This window comes from Saccopteryx bilineata, chromosome 3, assembly GCF_036850765.1.
Source record: "Saccopteryx bilineata isolate mSacBil1 chromosome 3, mSacBil1_pri_phased_curated, whole genome shotgun sequence".
NCBI classification, from domain to species: Eukaryota; Metazoa; Chordata; class Mammalia; order Chiroptera; family Emballonuridae; genus Saccopteryx; species Saccopteryx bilineata.
The window spans coordinates 142,589,798-142,607,068 of record NC_089492.1 but is presented as its reverse complement, the minus strand read 5'-3'; the positions used below and the strand labels follow the sequence as shown (position 1 = coordinate 142,607,068).

Here is a 17,271-nt window from a genome sequence, read left to right as displayed (position 1 = left end):
AATTCATTTTATATAAAAACAAATTATAGGTGTTTCTTTTTTTAGGTATAGGTGTTTCTTATTTTATTTTGTATGCATATCTTCATTTTCTAAGATGTTTTCAATTAATTTGGTTTATGTGAACTGAGAAAAATTGGTGTAATTTAGACTTAATTTATCTGTGGTAATTATTTTTTATGGATCATCTATACTTACAGATCTGTTTTTCTTTCAAAGAATCTAGTTGTTGCAAAGAATAAAATTTAAACTAATTTAAATTAAACTAAATAGCTTAGACTAACAGATTGATTAATCTCTTTTTAAAAATTAAAACTTCTTTTTATAAATAAAGGCATTTCTATGATAACCAAAAACAAATTAAAAACTTCGAGGTGGCGTGAAAATAGATACTTTGCCAAACCAAAGTTAAAATACTGTAAACTTTACTGGAATTAAACATACAAATTACTGGTATTACCTGAATAACATCTAGATTGCACCTGTTCATTAATCTCCAGATTCTTTCAAAGACTAGTTATTTGTTTTCTTCTGACACAGTTTATATTGAGAAATGTAGGCTTGTCTGTTTTAGGCAAACTTAACCAACCAAGTCGAGTCTCTAGGCCTTGAAGAGAAAATATCAGTGAAAAATATGCTAACTGGGAGTAATGATTGAGTTACACTTTGCCATGTGAAAGAAATTAATTAAACCATCTAAATACTATACAACTAGAAAATAAAAGCCAGATGCAAGCATCCCATGGAATGAATGACACATGGGTGAGAAAAATAAAGATGCTTAGAAGGGAAATAGGAAGCAATTTTGGAAAGATATTTTACTCAACCTATATTTATTTGGGGCTTTTCTTTTTCATACTTACATTCTACTTAGAAAATACAAACTTTTGTGTTTCTCATAACAGCTCCATGTGGTAACATGTAAATCTTATAACAAAAAATTGTAATATATATGAAGCAGGAGAGAAATGTTTGTTAGTGCTAAAAGTCTGGTCACTTCTCTAAGCTGTCACCTACTTCATCCCAGTCTCTTACACCCACAGACAATCTTACTTCTCCTAACTGCTCTGTTCTGGATCATAAGCAAAATTAGATTAAAATGTTAACAGCTGCCCTTCTCACAAAGATTTGGTCTAGAAGTCATCTTATTTATAATTCTCTTTATCTGATATTTGAATAGTCATATGTGGAACATGATAGATTTGGTGATAATGTTATTTTTCTACCTTTTACTGACACTTCTCCATGAAAGGCCAGGAAGTTTAACTAACCATGCTGAACAAGTGCACAAGAGACAGGTAAAGGTGGATAAAAGATAAATAAGGATGTATGACTTCCTCACCTTGTCTCATCAGATTCTATTTCTATGGGCTCTATCTGTCACCTAAACTTATGGATCTATGCTGATTACATACACGGACTATCTAAAAGCCCATCCTCAGGTATGTGTTTACCTAAATTCTGTTCAGTTTTCACCTAGTAGTTTTCCTTCATTATTTCTAGGTTTTCTGACCCTTGATCTTACACATCAAGCCTGAATACACAGTTCAGGCTTTCACTGAATTGGCAACTCATTTAAACCAGATTTTCGCTTCTCACCTATAACCCTTATGACTCTTTCCCTCTTTAGCTGTGACCTTGTTCTAAATGACTTGATCCATGAATTCAGTTATAAGTAAAAGATGCTCCTAATACCTTTCATCAGACTGCTTAGCCTCTCTTCCTTAAAGGAGTAAAATAATCTAATTTCAGTGTCCTCTTACTTAGTAATGACTGACCTTCATTTAAAATCAGAAATGATGATTGCTCAGAAATCTTCACACAGAATACATACTGTTTCCTGTCATAAATTTCCTTTTAATTTGGTGTAAAACATGACCTCATTTTGTTACTTCCTGCCCTTCTGTTTGATGGCTGCCCACCTGTGGATGCTGATCCAGTCTCACTGTGCCTCTCATCCATGCTTTAAAAATTACTTTAGCCCTGGCCGGTTGGCTTAGCGGTAGAGCGTCGGCCTGGCGTGCGGGGGACCCGGGTTCGATTCCCGGCCAGGGCACATAGGAGAAGCGCCCATTTGCTTCTCCACCCCCCCCCCTTCCTCTCTGTCTCTCTCTTCCCCTCCCGCAGCCAAGGCTCCATTGGAGCAAAGATGGCCCGGGCGCTGGGGATGGCTCCTTGGCCTCTGCCCCAGGCGCTAGAGTGGCTCTGGTCGCGACGCCCTGGAGGGGCAGAGCATTGCCCCCTGGTGGGCAGAGCATCGCCCCTGGTGGGCGTGCCGGGTGGATCCCGGTCGGGCGCATGCGGGAGTCTGTCTGACTGTCTCTCCCCGTTTCCAGCTTCAGAAAAATACAAAAAAAATTACTTTAAAGACATTCTCATGTGAATTTTTCTGTTTTAAACACTGCCACAAGTAGTGGTAGTAATTCAAATTTAAAGACTTTTGACTCTCTTGAGAGCCACAGAATAACGAGAGAACTTTGTCTTTACATACTCTTGAACCCTCTTTCTATTTAACTATTTTGTATATAATATGAAGTTCTTTTCATTTTGAGCCAAAATCAGACTCATTTTTGTCTAAACCGGAAGTAGAAAGTATTCGTTTAAGAGTTTGAAAGGACACGTGACAGCTTTAAAATATGCTGAAAATAGAATCCTCCTCCTTTGAATCTGGGTGAGCTCTTTGACAACTTCAAAAAATAGCTTATGCAGAAGTGACAATGACGAAGGCTCATCAGAAAATGCCATGAATTTTCTGCCCTGTTCACAAGAGCTGCCAGGTTGGAAGTTTGGCTGCCCCGAGGACCCTGTGCCAGAGAGGCCACATATAGCTGCCATAGTGGACATTGTAGTTGAGCCTGCCTTTTGCCATTTTCAACCAGACATCAGACCCACATTAAGTAAACTTACCTGGATATTGTTCCTCTAGCACCCTAATATTTTATCACTCATCATTTGAGGAACCTTGAGCTATTGTAGTGATCTGTTATGGGCTAAATATTTGTGTTCTTCAAAATCCACATATTGAAGTCTAACTCTCAACAAGGCATTATTTGGAAGTTAGGGGTCTCTGAAGAGTAATTAAGTCATGAAGGTGAACCCTTATAAATGAAATTAGTGTCTGTATAAAAAGAGGCCAAAAGGGTTGTTTTGCTTTCTGCCATGTGAGAATAAAAAGTTAGCTGATCACAACCCAAAAGAGGGATCCCAACAGAACCTGATTATACTGGCACCCTGATCCCCAGACTTTCAGCCTCCAGAACTGTGACAGATACATTTCTATTGTATAAGCCACTCAGTTTATAACATTTTATTAGAGCAGCATGTACTGACTAAGGCAGCATCCAGCCAGTATTATGGAGGACCATTCTTACTGTGTTTTGCTTTAATGGGTATAACAAAATCTTTGTCTCCTACAACTAAATTTGGAATGTCTTGTTATGCTGCAATGAATAAATGGAGTATATAAATGGATAAATGCTCCTGGATAAATAGAAAGAGTAGAGCATGCCTTGTTTCCTAATCTCATTTTACAAAATATAAAATTAATATTTGTCTTGAACTTCTACAATCCCTTCACTATCTCTCATATAATATTTCATCACCAAGCCAATTTTGCTAATTCTCTTTCTTCCTTTTTATGGATGATGTCTGATGAGTGACAAGTACAATGGTGGGCTGTCACCTTCTTAGCTCTGGACTTGACCCTCTCTACCTCTATCAATGCCTATTAGGATGAAACTTGAAACTTCCTTTGCAAGCAGCCATATTGCTGTTTCACTAACTGAGGAGTCAAATAAAAATCCCTAGGTTTCTTAGAATGCCTGCCAACTCCACTTTTTACCCACTTTTTACCTTATTAGTTCCATATCACTATTTCATCCTGTTGAAATAGTTTTGAATTCTGATTCTTTCAAGCTATATTTTCAACAATTTAAAAGCTTAGTGTTACTTTCACATTAAAAATATAGTCCAATAATGTTTTTCATTTCTTCATTTTAGTGGCTGTCTGTTTACTCTTTACAGTTAGACATGAATTTTACATCTTATTTATATCAGAAAAATATCTTTGAACACAAGCATGAGCAGCAGCTGAACTGGCATGCAAGCAGATAATTGGAAATCTGTAGCTGAAACTTCCTCTTACATTCTATCATTTCTTCCTGTAGTGACATGATGAGAAAGGTATTATTGCAGATGGTGAAATTGAAGCTCATGGAGATTATGTGAACACGGCAAAGCTGGAATGGAAACACAAATGTGTTTCTTTCTCATATCTCTGCCCTGTCCTTTGTGCCACGGCACTAGAAATAAGACACTCGGAAGATCGCAGCCGTGGCTTCAGTCACTAAATTAAGATCCATCACAGGAAACTGACTGGTGCATTCACTGGTGTTTGGCTGCACATTTTCTCTTGGAAACTGCTAAGACATTGGAGAACAAAAATTATTTTCAGTCATGGCAACAAAGCTAAACATATTTTATATAAATAACTGAGAAGGACTTGTTCCAGGAAAATATATTAGGCAAGGAAACTAACTCATCCTAAAAGAATAATGTACTACCTAATTATAAAAAAATGACTTTGAAAAGAGGTAAGGAGAAGAAATTAATGCAGACAGTACTGAAGTCCTGTTGATGATATGCTGTGGTGTGGGTGAAGCAGAAATGCTTCTCTGGCCATAAATACTAAGACATAAAACCATTACATGTTAAAAATAATTATTCTTATTCTTCAAACTACCTTCTTCCTTTGCATCCTTGATTAATTATATTTGCACTTAGTCACCTAGAGAGAAACATAGGCATAAACCTCAATTTCACTCTATTCGTTCTTTACTTTTTTAACTAGTTACCAAACAATTTTGATTTTACTTACTAAAATACTCTAATATGTTGCTTTCTTTCCAACCCCTCTGGCACTGCCCTAAATAGGGCCAGCTTTATGTCTTCTTTCTTCTTCAGTCATAATCCAAAATGTTCTTTTTTTTTTTCTTTTTGTCCTTACCTCAATCCAGCTTCCAAGCTGACATAATGATTCCTGAAACAAAATGCCAATACTTTACCCTGGCTGGTTGGCTCAGCAGTAGAGCATAGGCCTGGCATGTGGGAATTCTGGGATTGATCCCCGGTCAGGGCACACTGGAGAATAGCCCATCTGTTTTCCATCCCTCCATTTTCTCTCTCTCCCTCTCCTGCAGCCATGGTTTGAATGGTTTTAGCAAGTTGGTTTCGGGCACTGAGGATGGCTCCATGGGCCTGGCCTCAGAAGCTAAAATAGCTCAGTTGCCGAGCAATGGAGCAACTATCCTAGATAGGCAGAGCATTGCCCGGTATGGGGTTTGAGGGGTGGATTCCAGCTGGGGCACATGTGGGAGCTTATCTGCCTTCTCGCCTCTCATTTAATTAAAAAAAAAAAACCAATTACTCATTCTAACATTTGTTCAAACCTCTCTATGTAGCATGCACCATGCCACTGTACATCCTGGTATAAAAGGGAATAAGAACCAGTTGCCACACTCAAAAAGCTAACAGTCTAGTGGCTATTCAGAGGAGAATGTTATTACAACATAAAAGATAACAATGCAGAGATAAGTATAAGAACATGGTAAAATAGAATCAATTTTGGGGAGAGTTGTCCCGTTTAAAGTCTAAATTATGCCCTTACTAACTATTACCTAAAGGATACAGTCCTGACTCCTTAATAGTTTATATTTTTTCCTCCATAGATAAGCTGTAGCCTGTTAGACCTGTACTTAAGATGTAGTTCAAGTCAATAAAAAACCGTGATTTTTTTCCCCTGTATATTCTTCCATCAGTAATAATTTAAACTAAAAGTATTAATTCCACCAAAAGTAACATACAGCTATTTTATTTAATTTTTTAACTTCTCAATTTTGATTGCTAAAGGTGAAGTCTTAGGTCAGTCTCACAATTTTTGAAAGTGACAGCTTAAGGTTCACACATGGCTTGGCTCATTCTCCCAAGGTGAATGATCGGGGTGCAGTTCAATTTATTGTGTGTGGCATTTCTAGACAAGAACTTTAATGTTTTCCAAGACGAGGAAGTACCTCTATTTTTAAAGGTTATGTGACATTCCTTTTCATTCTGAATTTTCCCTTATGATTTTATTCATCAATTTCCATGTTGGGATTGTCTTCCTGCTCATTTCGACAATTCTGTTATAAAGTACAGTACAGTTGACCATTGAACAACACTGGTTTAAACTATACTGGTCCACTTATACACATATTTTTTTCAACCAGTACTGTAAATAAATTTTCTTTTTTAAATGATTTTCTTGATAACACAGAATAGAACAAAAGAAGGTTTACAGTTGTTCACATGGAAAATAATATTATAATTAATCAATAATAATACTAGAATCAACTCTGTGTTTTGCATATTTACAGCTGCAAACTTACTTTTACCATACCCTGTGTTTTTTTCCATAGCTTACTTTATTGTAAGAATACCTGTGTATAATATATATAAAAACAAAATATATATTGATTGACTGTTTATGTTATTAGTAAGAATTCTGATCAACAGTAGGCTATTAGTTAAATTTTTGAGAGATTCAAAAGATAAATATAGATTTTCAACTGCACAGAGTTGTCAGTGTACCAAAGAGCTGTATTGTTTAAAGGTCAGCTGTAAATTGTTCTCCTGGTTAAAAAAAAAAAAAAAAAAAAAAAAGAGAAAAAAGAAAGAAAGACATCATAGAAGAGTCCCTTGGGAGAAAAGATTGTTTCAAGCCCAACTACAGCTCAACTAAAGGTCACAGCAGCAGTGCATACAGGACACCCACTTTTAGGGCAGTCAGGTTTCTTGCCTCTATTTGCTAGCTTTGTAACCAGGATCTTCTCTACATATGCTAAGCGTCAATTCCCTCATCTGGAAAATGGGAATGATAATGCAGTTTGGCTCTGCCAGTCAAGGAGCTTTCTTGAAATTTAATATTCCATTAGAGTTAGACCAATGGGGCATATATTCTCCAACATAAAATGGCATAGAAAACATAAGTAGTACATTCTATCTTAATGTTTCTATACATAAGTGATTGATGCCTATTAGATATTTTCATTTTATTTTATTTCTTATTGAATTGATTAAAGTGACAATATATGGAAATCCTTAAGGAATTTGTGATGTCCTTGCTTAGGGGGCTATGTTAATCTTCTCTGTATCATTCCAATTTCAATATATGTATTGTGGAAGCAAGCGCTTATTAGGTATTTTTCAAAGCCATTTTTAAATACAAATCATGTTTCCTTCATTTTGGACTTGTTAACACCTCATCTGGGTTCATTCACATGAAGAGGAGAAGAGAGCAATGGTGCAGGGTGAGAGTCAATGTTGAGTTATCAACTCAAGAACTCATTATATTATAGATACTGACCTTAAAGCACATTTAAATCAGAAGATGTCACACAAAATTAAACATTGAAGAATTCCTACAGATGGTTAAATCTCCTAGTGACAGATTAATGATAAGGGACTATCTCGTATGATAGTTATGAAAATTAAAGAAGACACTATATGTGAACCATCTAACATAGTAGCTTGACCAAGACAGACACTCAATACAGGTTTGTTTTGCTCACTTTGTTGGCCAGAAAAATGATATTTGTCTCTTTATCAACAGTAACCCATGCTAGAATAAACTGTTCAGACATCATTAATATTTATTTGTAGTTTAAGAATATATTCACATGCAATAGCTACATGACTCATTTCACATCAGATCTATTCAAAACAAACTTATTCAAAACTTTCTCACATATTTTTTGTGTATGCGACTCTGTGTAATTGTCTGCCTCAGGCTGGCTCTGGGCTTATGTCCATCATAGATTTAATTTCCACAGAGGTATTACATATATACAGAGCTTTAGCATTTTGCTAAAATGTGAATTGCTGTTTTACCACAAATGGGAAAATGCAATGCTAGAGTTTTCAATGAATGGACTTGTATAGCTAACATAGCCTTGTTTTACATAATATGTCTGCAGATGTCTGCTGGACAAGTGCAGGAATAAATAAGTTAAATAAAATGCTGAAATCTTCATATGTGTTTTGATAAATGGAAGTACAGAAAAGCAACAAATGCTGTAGTTGTCAACCTGTGTCTTTCCATGTTTTTCATGTAATATTTTTTTTCCTATTAAACCTTTAATAAGCCAATGACAGTAAGACATGAAGGTACACAGCTGCCTACTCTCAATTGTCATGTTCGATATTCCTCAGGGTTTCTGTAAGCTCTGGTGTCCCTGGGCCATAGCTGGTAGTGAATAGGCAACAAAATCCTCTTATATTTTCAACTGTAAGAGTTCAGTAGATGTATCTCATCTTTCTGTCTATTCTTCCTCTAGTTTTTCTTTGGGAATATATTTGAAACTCAGTCATTAGATTGGGAGAGTTATTTATTAATCTATTTTTCTACTCATTTTCCTGCTTTATCAGTCCTTGATTTCCTTTAACTTCTTCACCTCTGTTTGTTTTGATACTCTACTCATTTAAATTAGACTTGATTCTTTTGTCTCACGACTACATGTTAGTAAGGATCAAGTCTAGGTTTGTCACTCTTCCCTGTATATTATCTTGGTAGCACTGAACTGATCCATTTTTTCCTAGGTCCTTCTTTCTGACTCCAAAGTTGTTCTCACCCCCCTGGTGGGAGCTCCAAGTCTGCTGTGAAGGCACCAATGCATTATATCTGACAGTTGTGGATTATTCTCACATAGAGGTATTTGTGTAAGTAAACCTAAGTCAGAATGGTGAAGCAACCCAAAGACTTGGTTCATTGTGCATGCTGTAAACTAGCTGGTAAATTATGTCCAATTATATTTGTTTTAAATATAAATATGAATGCCCATGTTGTTGGCTATCTACTTGACAAGTATGCTCCATCATTGCAGAGGAATTTTTAAGTTGTTGTCTTTTGTCCTTCAAATAATATGTTCAGTATTCAACATTCAAATATTTGTTGACTATCTACAATGTAAAAGCACTGTGCTTTGTAGCTTATGACCCATAAGACAAGTTTTGTGGATTTTATTTTTATTTTAGGCTTATTTATTTACTTATGAGATTATCTTTCTCATTAACTACTTAAATAAAAGGAAAACAATTTTAATTTATTATTTACTGAAATATCCACAGGTCCTATAGTAGGTTCTGTGAATAAATATGTTATATAAACTAAGGATTGAGTTCAAAGAGGGAGGAAATAGCTATGTATAAATTAATCAAACTTAAGTCTAAGTTATTAAAATACCATCACAAAAAATCTCCGAATGGTTTAGTGAAATGACTAAAAACCTCAGAAGCAGTTACGGTTTGGAAGCAAGATTTTACATATCTGCCTCCAGACACCATCAGGAATTCTGTATTGAGATTCCTCAGAGTCAGGAGGGATATTGGTTTTCTGTTGATTAAAGAGAATAGGAAACCATGAAAATTGAGTCTATTCTCATAGAAAACAGAAAGCAAATTAAGTCTTAATTAAAATGTTTAGACTAAAGATGTAACAAATATTTCTCATAGCCTCACAAATAATAAATGTGGATATCACCAACAATAGCCTCCTGTTTGAGTGAGGGCCACATTTAGTAACCCACTTCCAAAGAATAGAGTACAGAAAATAGAAAACAGGGATGAACAGTAAAGAAAAGTGGTGCTCACTCACTCCCTTAACCAAGTGCTTGCTCCCTATTGACATCACCAGTGATGACCTGTTGATATCCTGTACCCCCAATATAAAGTAATGAGAAGAATGCTGTTCTATGTCTGTTGTATTCTTCCCCAAAGCTTTAAATCTCAGTCTAATTGTGACCAAAATATCAGATATTTAGGAACATTATACAAAATAATAACTAGTACTCCTCAAAACTGTGAAGGTCATGAAAAATAAAGAAAGTCTAAGACACTGTCAGGGTTTAAATATATATATTTTAATTTTAGCCCTAGTCGGTGGTGTAGTAGATAGAACACTGCTTCAGAGCACACAGGTCATTGGTTCAAGCCTGGGGTCACTGGTTTGATCATTGGGTTGCTGAACCAGAGGGCTCCAGCTTGACCCCTGAAGCCGCCAGTTTGAGCCCCAGTCAAGGCATATATGAGAAGTAATCAATGGTACAACTAAGTAGAACAATGGGTTGATGCTTCTTTAGCTCTCCCTACCTCTCTCTTTCTTCCTCAACTTTGTTTCTCAAAATTTTTTTTAATTTTATAAATACAAACTAGTAATTTAAAATATGTTCATTATTGTGTGTTTACAATTTGCCAAATAGGGGCTTGAAATATATAGATTTTTTTTCATGATAGTCTGGTTGAATAGAGATGAGGACAATACTGTTCCATAGGCATATTTTCTTCTGGGAGGACATATAAATTGACAACGTCTCAAAAATTGTTGCATTTAATACAATTATTTATAAAAAAAATGAAAGATATCTATTTTAGAGGCCTGGTTAGAGCATCATCCTGACATACCAAGGTTGTGGGTTTGATCCCTGGTCAGAGCACATACTAGAATTAACCAATGAATACATAAATAAGTGGAATAACAAGTCAATGTTACTATTTTTCCCTTTCTCTCTCTCAAAATTAATAATAATAAAAAAGTAAAGGACCTTAAGAAGTCCTTACATATAGCAATATTTTCAAATATTTATTGCTTTTACCATAAAATGATGAAGATAGCAATATTATTTATCTCTATATTGCTTTTGTTTTTAAGTAGAATTCTTTTTCAACTCTGATTTCTTGGGGGAAGTTATCATAATTAGATGATTACTAGGTGGAAGTTGTCATAATTAGATACTACATAAAAAACATCTTCAAAATAGTATTGAAAACCTGGATATCGTATAAATCAACAAAGATCTTTAAAACACTTAAAAGACAGATAAGAGAAGTCTATAACTTACCAAAATGATCTATTATAGAATCACTTTAACTGAATGACATTGTTGACTATCTTGATTTTTACCAAATTTCTTCTGGCCAAATCATTTCTGTCTAAATGATATAATATTTAACAAAGATCACTGAGTATTAAGAAGCAAAAAAAAAAAAAAGATAAATTTAATAACTTAATTTTATAGAAATGTATGAGCTTGATTTTAAATAGAAGCAATATCTGACAGGTTAGATATTTCAAAATACATTAGATTAATTAATTTGAAATTGAAATAAAAACACCCCATAAATCTAAGTAAGAATTTAAAAGTTAAGTTCATAAATCTAAAAAGGATAGATTTAGTAAATCTATGGAATAAGCCCATTGATCCATGGGATTATTATGTCCTGGTTTACTGGAACAACTTTTTAACTGGTTTCCTTTTGCTACCTTGAGCTCTATAGTCAATTTTTTCTGTTTTTATTTTTTTACATTCAATATCATTTTGTATTTATTTCAGGTGTATAGCATATAATCTATTCTTAAAACAGCTGTTGGGGCCCTGGCCGGTTGGCTCAGCGGTAGAGCGTCGGCCTGGCGTGCGGGGGGCCTGGGTTCAATTCCCGGCCAGGGCACATAGGAGAAGTGCCCATTTGCTTCTCCACCCCCCCTCCTTCCTCTCTGTCTCTCTCTTCCCCTCCCACAGCCAAGGCTCCATTGGAGCAAAGATGGCCCAGGCACTGGGGATGGCTCCTTGGCCTCTGCCCCAGGCGCTAGAATGGCTCTGGTCGCTCTCAGCAGAGCGATGCCGTGGAGGGGCAGAGCATTGCCCCCTGGTGGGCAGAGCATCGCCCCTGGTGGGCGTGCCGGGTGGATCCCGGTCGGGCGCATGCGGGAGTCTGTCTGACTGTCTCTCCCCGTTTCTAGCTTCGGAAAAATACAAACAAAAAACAAAAAAAAACAGCTGTTGGTTCACAACCTCAGGAGTTCCTTGGCTCAGATCTGAAATAGGCTCCCAGACACAGAGGATAAGAGAGACTGAAGAAAGAGAGACCACTCCAAGGTGGCTGGTGGCAGGTTTAACAAGCAAGGGAACTTACATGAAAAGCTTGTCTTTGGTGGCCACAAAATGAGTAGATATCTATACATGCAGGCCAGAATCTTAAATGTTTATATTGACAGAGTTCAAGATGGTGACTGAGTAGGTGGACTTTCCAACTACCACCACCCAGGAACAAATTGAATTGCAACTTAATTTGAGAACAATAATCTTGAAAAACCAACTTTGGACTAAATAAAGAGGAGTCTAATAATCAAGGGTCACAGAACAAGCCACACCAAGACTGGTAGAAAAAACAGGGTCACACAAAGGGCTGCCTCAAGTGAGCAGTGGCTGAGAATTCAGACTAGAGCCACAGAGCCTAGAAAAGGCACCCAGACAGCATTTGGAGATGAAAAGAGCTAGGTTTCTCGCTGCAAGAAAGAGACAGAGCTCTTGGAGATGCAAGCTCCATCTTAAAGAGCCAGTGCAGAAAATCTTGTTCATAGCCACTTACTGGGGGCTCTGGTGGGGGAGAGCTGAAAGGACTAGAGTTGTATGAGGAGAGTGTAAAGTTGGAGGCCCAGAGAGAGACAATGTAGGGGACAGTCACCAGAACCCTGTGCTGAGTCATTCTCCAACACTATAGTCCTCACTTTTCTTGGGTAGAGCAGTCCCCTCTAAGTGAAATCAGCCTGGTGCAAAGCAACTGCTCCACACTTGGGAGTCTCTCTTGCCCCAGACATAAAGACAAGGTCATGCTGAGAAGCCAGGAAGTAGGGGCCCATCAATGACTCAGCTTTCTGGTGTTGAGACCAGAGCTTTCACCTACACGCTCCCAAACCTAAAATTGTTACTTTGGCACCACAGGAGACTCAGTAGAAACTGTCTGGACTGTGGGAAGATCACACCTCTAGGTCTCAGAGACCACACCCACCAGACTCCTGGGGTCATACCCTACTGAGGTCTGTGAAAAAAAATCTGGACAGACTGACACCTGGGGTCAAGGGGTGGAGCCACATGCACAACCCTTCTTAATTCCTAAATTGCCACAGGCTCTATAATCTAGGAGAGGTTTCTTCAGTGGCTAAGCCTAACAAGCATCCAGCAGACAGAGATTACAGTAGGCTGGACTCAGAGAACCTTGGCCTTTTAAGCAGATCTTCCCACAGGCCCAGTGTGGGTATAAGCAAGCCTAGGTGTGCAGCTTGGTATTTCCTTGTTTACCTGGGCCCAGCAAAGGCAGCCACAAACTCTGGATTGCTTGAAGCTCAAAAAAGTTTGCTTAGGGACCGTCACAGGCAGTGAATCCCACTGGTTCATGCTGGGTTCCTGCCAGGGAGGCTCAGGGCTGGCATATACAATGGCTAACTGTGGAGAGCATTGGTTTAGTACCTAACAACCTTGCTAGAGTGGTAGCCTAAGGAAGGGCTCTTCATACCTGGCCCTGCTGAGGCAAGTTCTGCTCTTTGTGACCAGCACTTGCACAGCAACTCATGTGCATTGGATAGGGTGGAGCTTCACAGTCAGTCAGACGGGGCGCTGGATATCTTGCCCCACTGGGCTAGATTTCACAGGAGGAAGGGAGAGAGGCTTGGAGCATGGGCATTTAAAGTGTGGGTCCCTATGAGCCAATTGTTGGGTCTGGTCAAGGTGCTTAACCACTTTTGGGGGGACACAGTCAGCTTTGGAGAAGACTTTCTCAGTCATCTTCCCTGAGACCAGGGTTTCACCAGCTGAAAGAACTTCTGCAGAGAGGACTGTAAACCCCACTCAATCTGAACCTGCTACTTATTTTGTTGGAGAGAAATAAAATATGAGTATCCAGCAGTGGCTGAGAGATTAGGCTCTGGAGTAGGGGTCACATTCCCCATTCTGAGCTCCTGACCAAGAGGCCCTTGAAGTAGAGGGTCCCACTAAACTTGTACAGTATTCCCCACCTCAGCTTCCCTAACCCAACAAGCTTACAACCTGAAAAAGTGTTGGTTTGGTGAGACCAATCAGAGTCCACACTACAGTCTTTCTACAGAAGATTGTCAGAAGAACAGGCAGCTGCAAGAGGAGGTGGAGCAGCTGAAAAGTGGAGGCAAATTTTATGGAGCTAGGAGTTTTTTACAGAGCTTCTGCCATCTCTAAGCAGGAAGAAGCTGATCCTTATACACAGGTTGGCATCACCAACACAAGTCAGTCACAGAAAACGCTGACACAGACAACAGAAAGAGAAGTACCTGCAGACAGGTAGCCCACAGCAGGTTACAAACAATGGCTGACGCCAACCCAAGAATATCTAGAACAAACACAACTGGTAGTGGGTAGCAGACAGCACCAACCCTAGACTCAGCTAACTATATAAGCAGCATGCCAAAGGAAGAAGTGTCACAGGCACCAGATACTGTGAAGAATAAATATGCCAAACAGAACAGACATTGCACAGTGTGTAATACACATGATCAAAGTTGACCCTTAGAGCCAGCCTACCTGAAAGGATACTTGTACCCACAAAATAACCAACTGCATTCAATAGTCACATACAACAGGAGAAAAGATAGTTCCCTCGAGAAGCATTTTTAGAGCAAGAAAAACAGGTAGCCTGAAAGTCAGTACCACCAAGCCCATCTTCCTCATAAAGACACCATAAAAATTTCAAAGTAAGACAGCACTACCTAATGCACAGACAAAATGGGCAGACAAAGAAATGTAACCCAAATGAATCAACAAGAAAAATCCCCTGAAAAAGAACTAAATAAAATGGAAGTGACCAAACTACCAGATGCAGAGTTTAAAATAATGACTTTTAGGATGCTCAAGGATCTTAGAGCAACAATGGATGGACATAAAGAGCACCTAAATAAAGAGAAAGCAGGCATCAAAAAGAACACTGAAATCATAAAAAAGAAGGAGTCAGAAATGACAAATCCAAGATCAGAAGCGAATATGGCAATAGAAGAAATCAATAGCAGGCTGAATAAAGCAGAGGATCGAATCAGTGATTTAAAGGACAAGATAAACAAAAACACAGAAGCACTGCAGCAAAAAGAAAATAGGCTCAAAAAGACTGAGGAAACTCTAAAAGAGCTCTGTGACAACATGAAGAGAAACAGCATCCACATCATGGGGGTTATTGAAAGAGACTAGAATGAACAAGGAATAGAGAACCTGTTTAAAGAAATCATAGCTGATAATTTTCCTAAATTGATGAAAGAAAAAGTAACACAAGTTCAAGAAGGACAAAGAGTCCCATTAAAGAGGAACCAAAGGAGGCCTACACCAAGGCACATCATAATTAAAATGCCAAAGTTCAGAGATAATAAAAGATTACTAAAAGCTGCAAGAGAAAAGCAGTTAATTACCTACAGAGGAGCCCCCAAAAGGATGACATCCAACTTCTCAACAGAAATACTTGAGGCCAGAAGGGATTGGCAAGATATATTCAAAATGTTGCAAATCAAGAACCTACAACCAAGACTACATTATTCAAAAAGGCTATTATTTAAAATTGAAGGAGAAATAAAAAGATTCCCAGACAAAACAAAAACAAACAAAGAAAATGAAACCTCAAGAAATTCTTTATAACCAAACCAGACCTGCAAGAAATGTTAAGGGGCCTGCTGTAAAAAGAGCAAAGGACAAAACAGAAATTGAGAAAAAGAGGATTGTAGATTTAAGAATAAAATGACAATAAATAAGTACATATAAATAATAACCTTAAATTCAAATGGTTTAAATGCTTCAATCAAAAGACATAGGGTAGTTTCATGGATAAGAAAACAGGACCCATACCTACTTCAAAACAGAAAATACACATAGACTGAAAGTGAAGGGATGGAAAAAAGTATTTCATGAAAATAGAAATGAAAACAAAGCTGGGGTAGCAATAGTTATATCTGGCAAAATATCCTTTAAAACAAAGCCTATTGTAAGGGAAAAAGAAGGTCATTACATAAAGAAAAAAGAAGAAATCCAACAGTCAGATATAACCATTATAAATACACTGCTCACAAAAATTAGGGGGTCAGGGAATGTGCAGATACTCCAGTACTTTCAGCCTTTTGTATAGTGCATTTTCACCAAAGAAATAAAAGTTGGTTTTGCATCTTATTAGCATAATGGAACAACTTTTTTTACTTGTCATTTGCTTTTCTGATGTTCTTCTTTAATAAAAAAAAATCAAATCCTTTTTTTATTTGCTTCATATTCATTTTGAAATGTTCCCTAATTTTTGTGAGCAGTATATTTATGCACCTACTTTAGGAGCACATAAATATATAAAGCAGATTTTGATGGACATGAAGGGTAAGATTGACAGCAATACTATTATAGTGGGGGATTTTAACAGCCCACTAACATCAATGGCCAGATCCTCCAGACAAAAAATTAACAACAACAAAAAAATATCCTTAAATGACATACTGGATCAACTGGATTTAATTGATATCTTCAGAACTTTTCACTCCAAAGTAGCAGAATACACATTCTTTTCAAGTGCTCATGGTACATTCTCTAGGATTGACCACATTTAAGACACAAAACAAGTCTCAATAAATTTAAGAAGACTGAAATCATATCAAGCATCTTAGCTAATCACAATGGCATGAAACTAGAAATCAACTACAGTAGAAAAACTGAAAAACATTCAGACACTTGGAGGTTAAATAGCATGTTATTAAATAACAAATGGATTAACAGTAAGATCAAAGAAGACATAACAAATTTTCTTCAAAAAAATGAAAATGAACATACAACTCAAAATTTATGAAACATTGCAAAAGCAGCCCTGAGAGGGAAGTTCATAGCATTACAGGCATACTTTAAAATTAAGAAAAATCTCAAATAAAAAACTTAACCCTGCATCTAAAAGAACTAGAAAAATAACAACAAATAAAGCCCAGAGGAAGTAGAAGAAAGGAAATAATAAAGATCAGAGTGGAAATAAATGACATAGAGGCTAAAAGAACAATAAAAAAGATCAATGAAACCAAGAGCTGGTTCTTTGAAAAGGTAAAAAAGATTGATGAAAGTACCTATGAGTAAATTTAACCAAGGAGGTGAAAGACTTGCACTTGAGAAATTATAAAACATTGAAAAATAAAATCTTTCAATACAAACATGGCCCTGGCCGGTTGGCTCAGTGGTAGAGTGTCAGCCTGGCATGAAAAAGTCCTGGGTTTGATTCCCGGTCAGGGAACACAGGAGAAGAGCCCATCTGCTTCTCCACCACTCCCCCTCTCCTTCCTCTCTGTCTCTCTCTTCCCCTCCTGCAGCCAAGGCTCCATTGGAGCAAAGTTGGCCCAGGCACTGAGGATGACTCCGTGGCCTCTGTCTCAGGTGCTAGAAT

The 17,271-nt window shown here is 37.4% G+C and overlaps 1 non-coding gene across 1 annotated transcript; it reads right to left on the bottom strand.

Annotated features, from left to right (window-relative positions):
* Positions 1-7,115: 7,115 nt before the first annotated feature.
* LOC136332757 (U6 spliceosomal RNA) lies at positions 7,116-7,220 on the bottom strand. Its single transcript, XR_010730906.1, has one exon. It is a non-coding gene; the product is annotated as a U6 spliceosomal RNA (small nuclear RNA).
* Between the last annotated feature and the right edge of the window lie 10,051 nt (positions 7,221-17,271).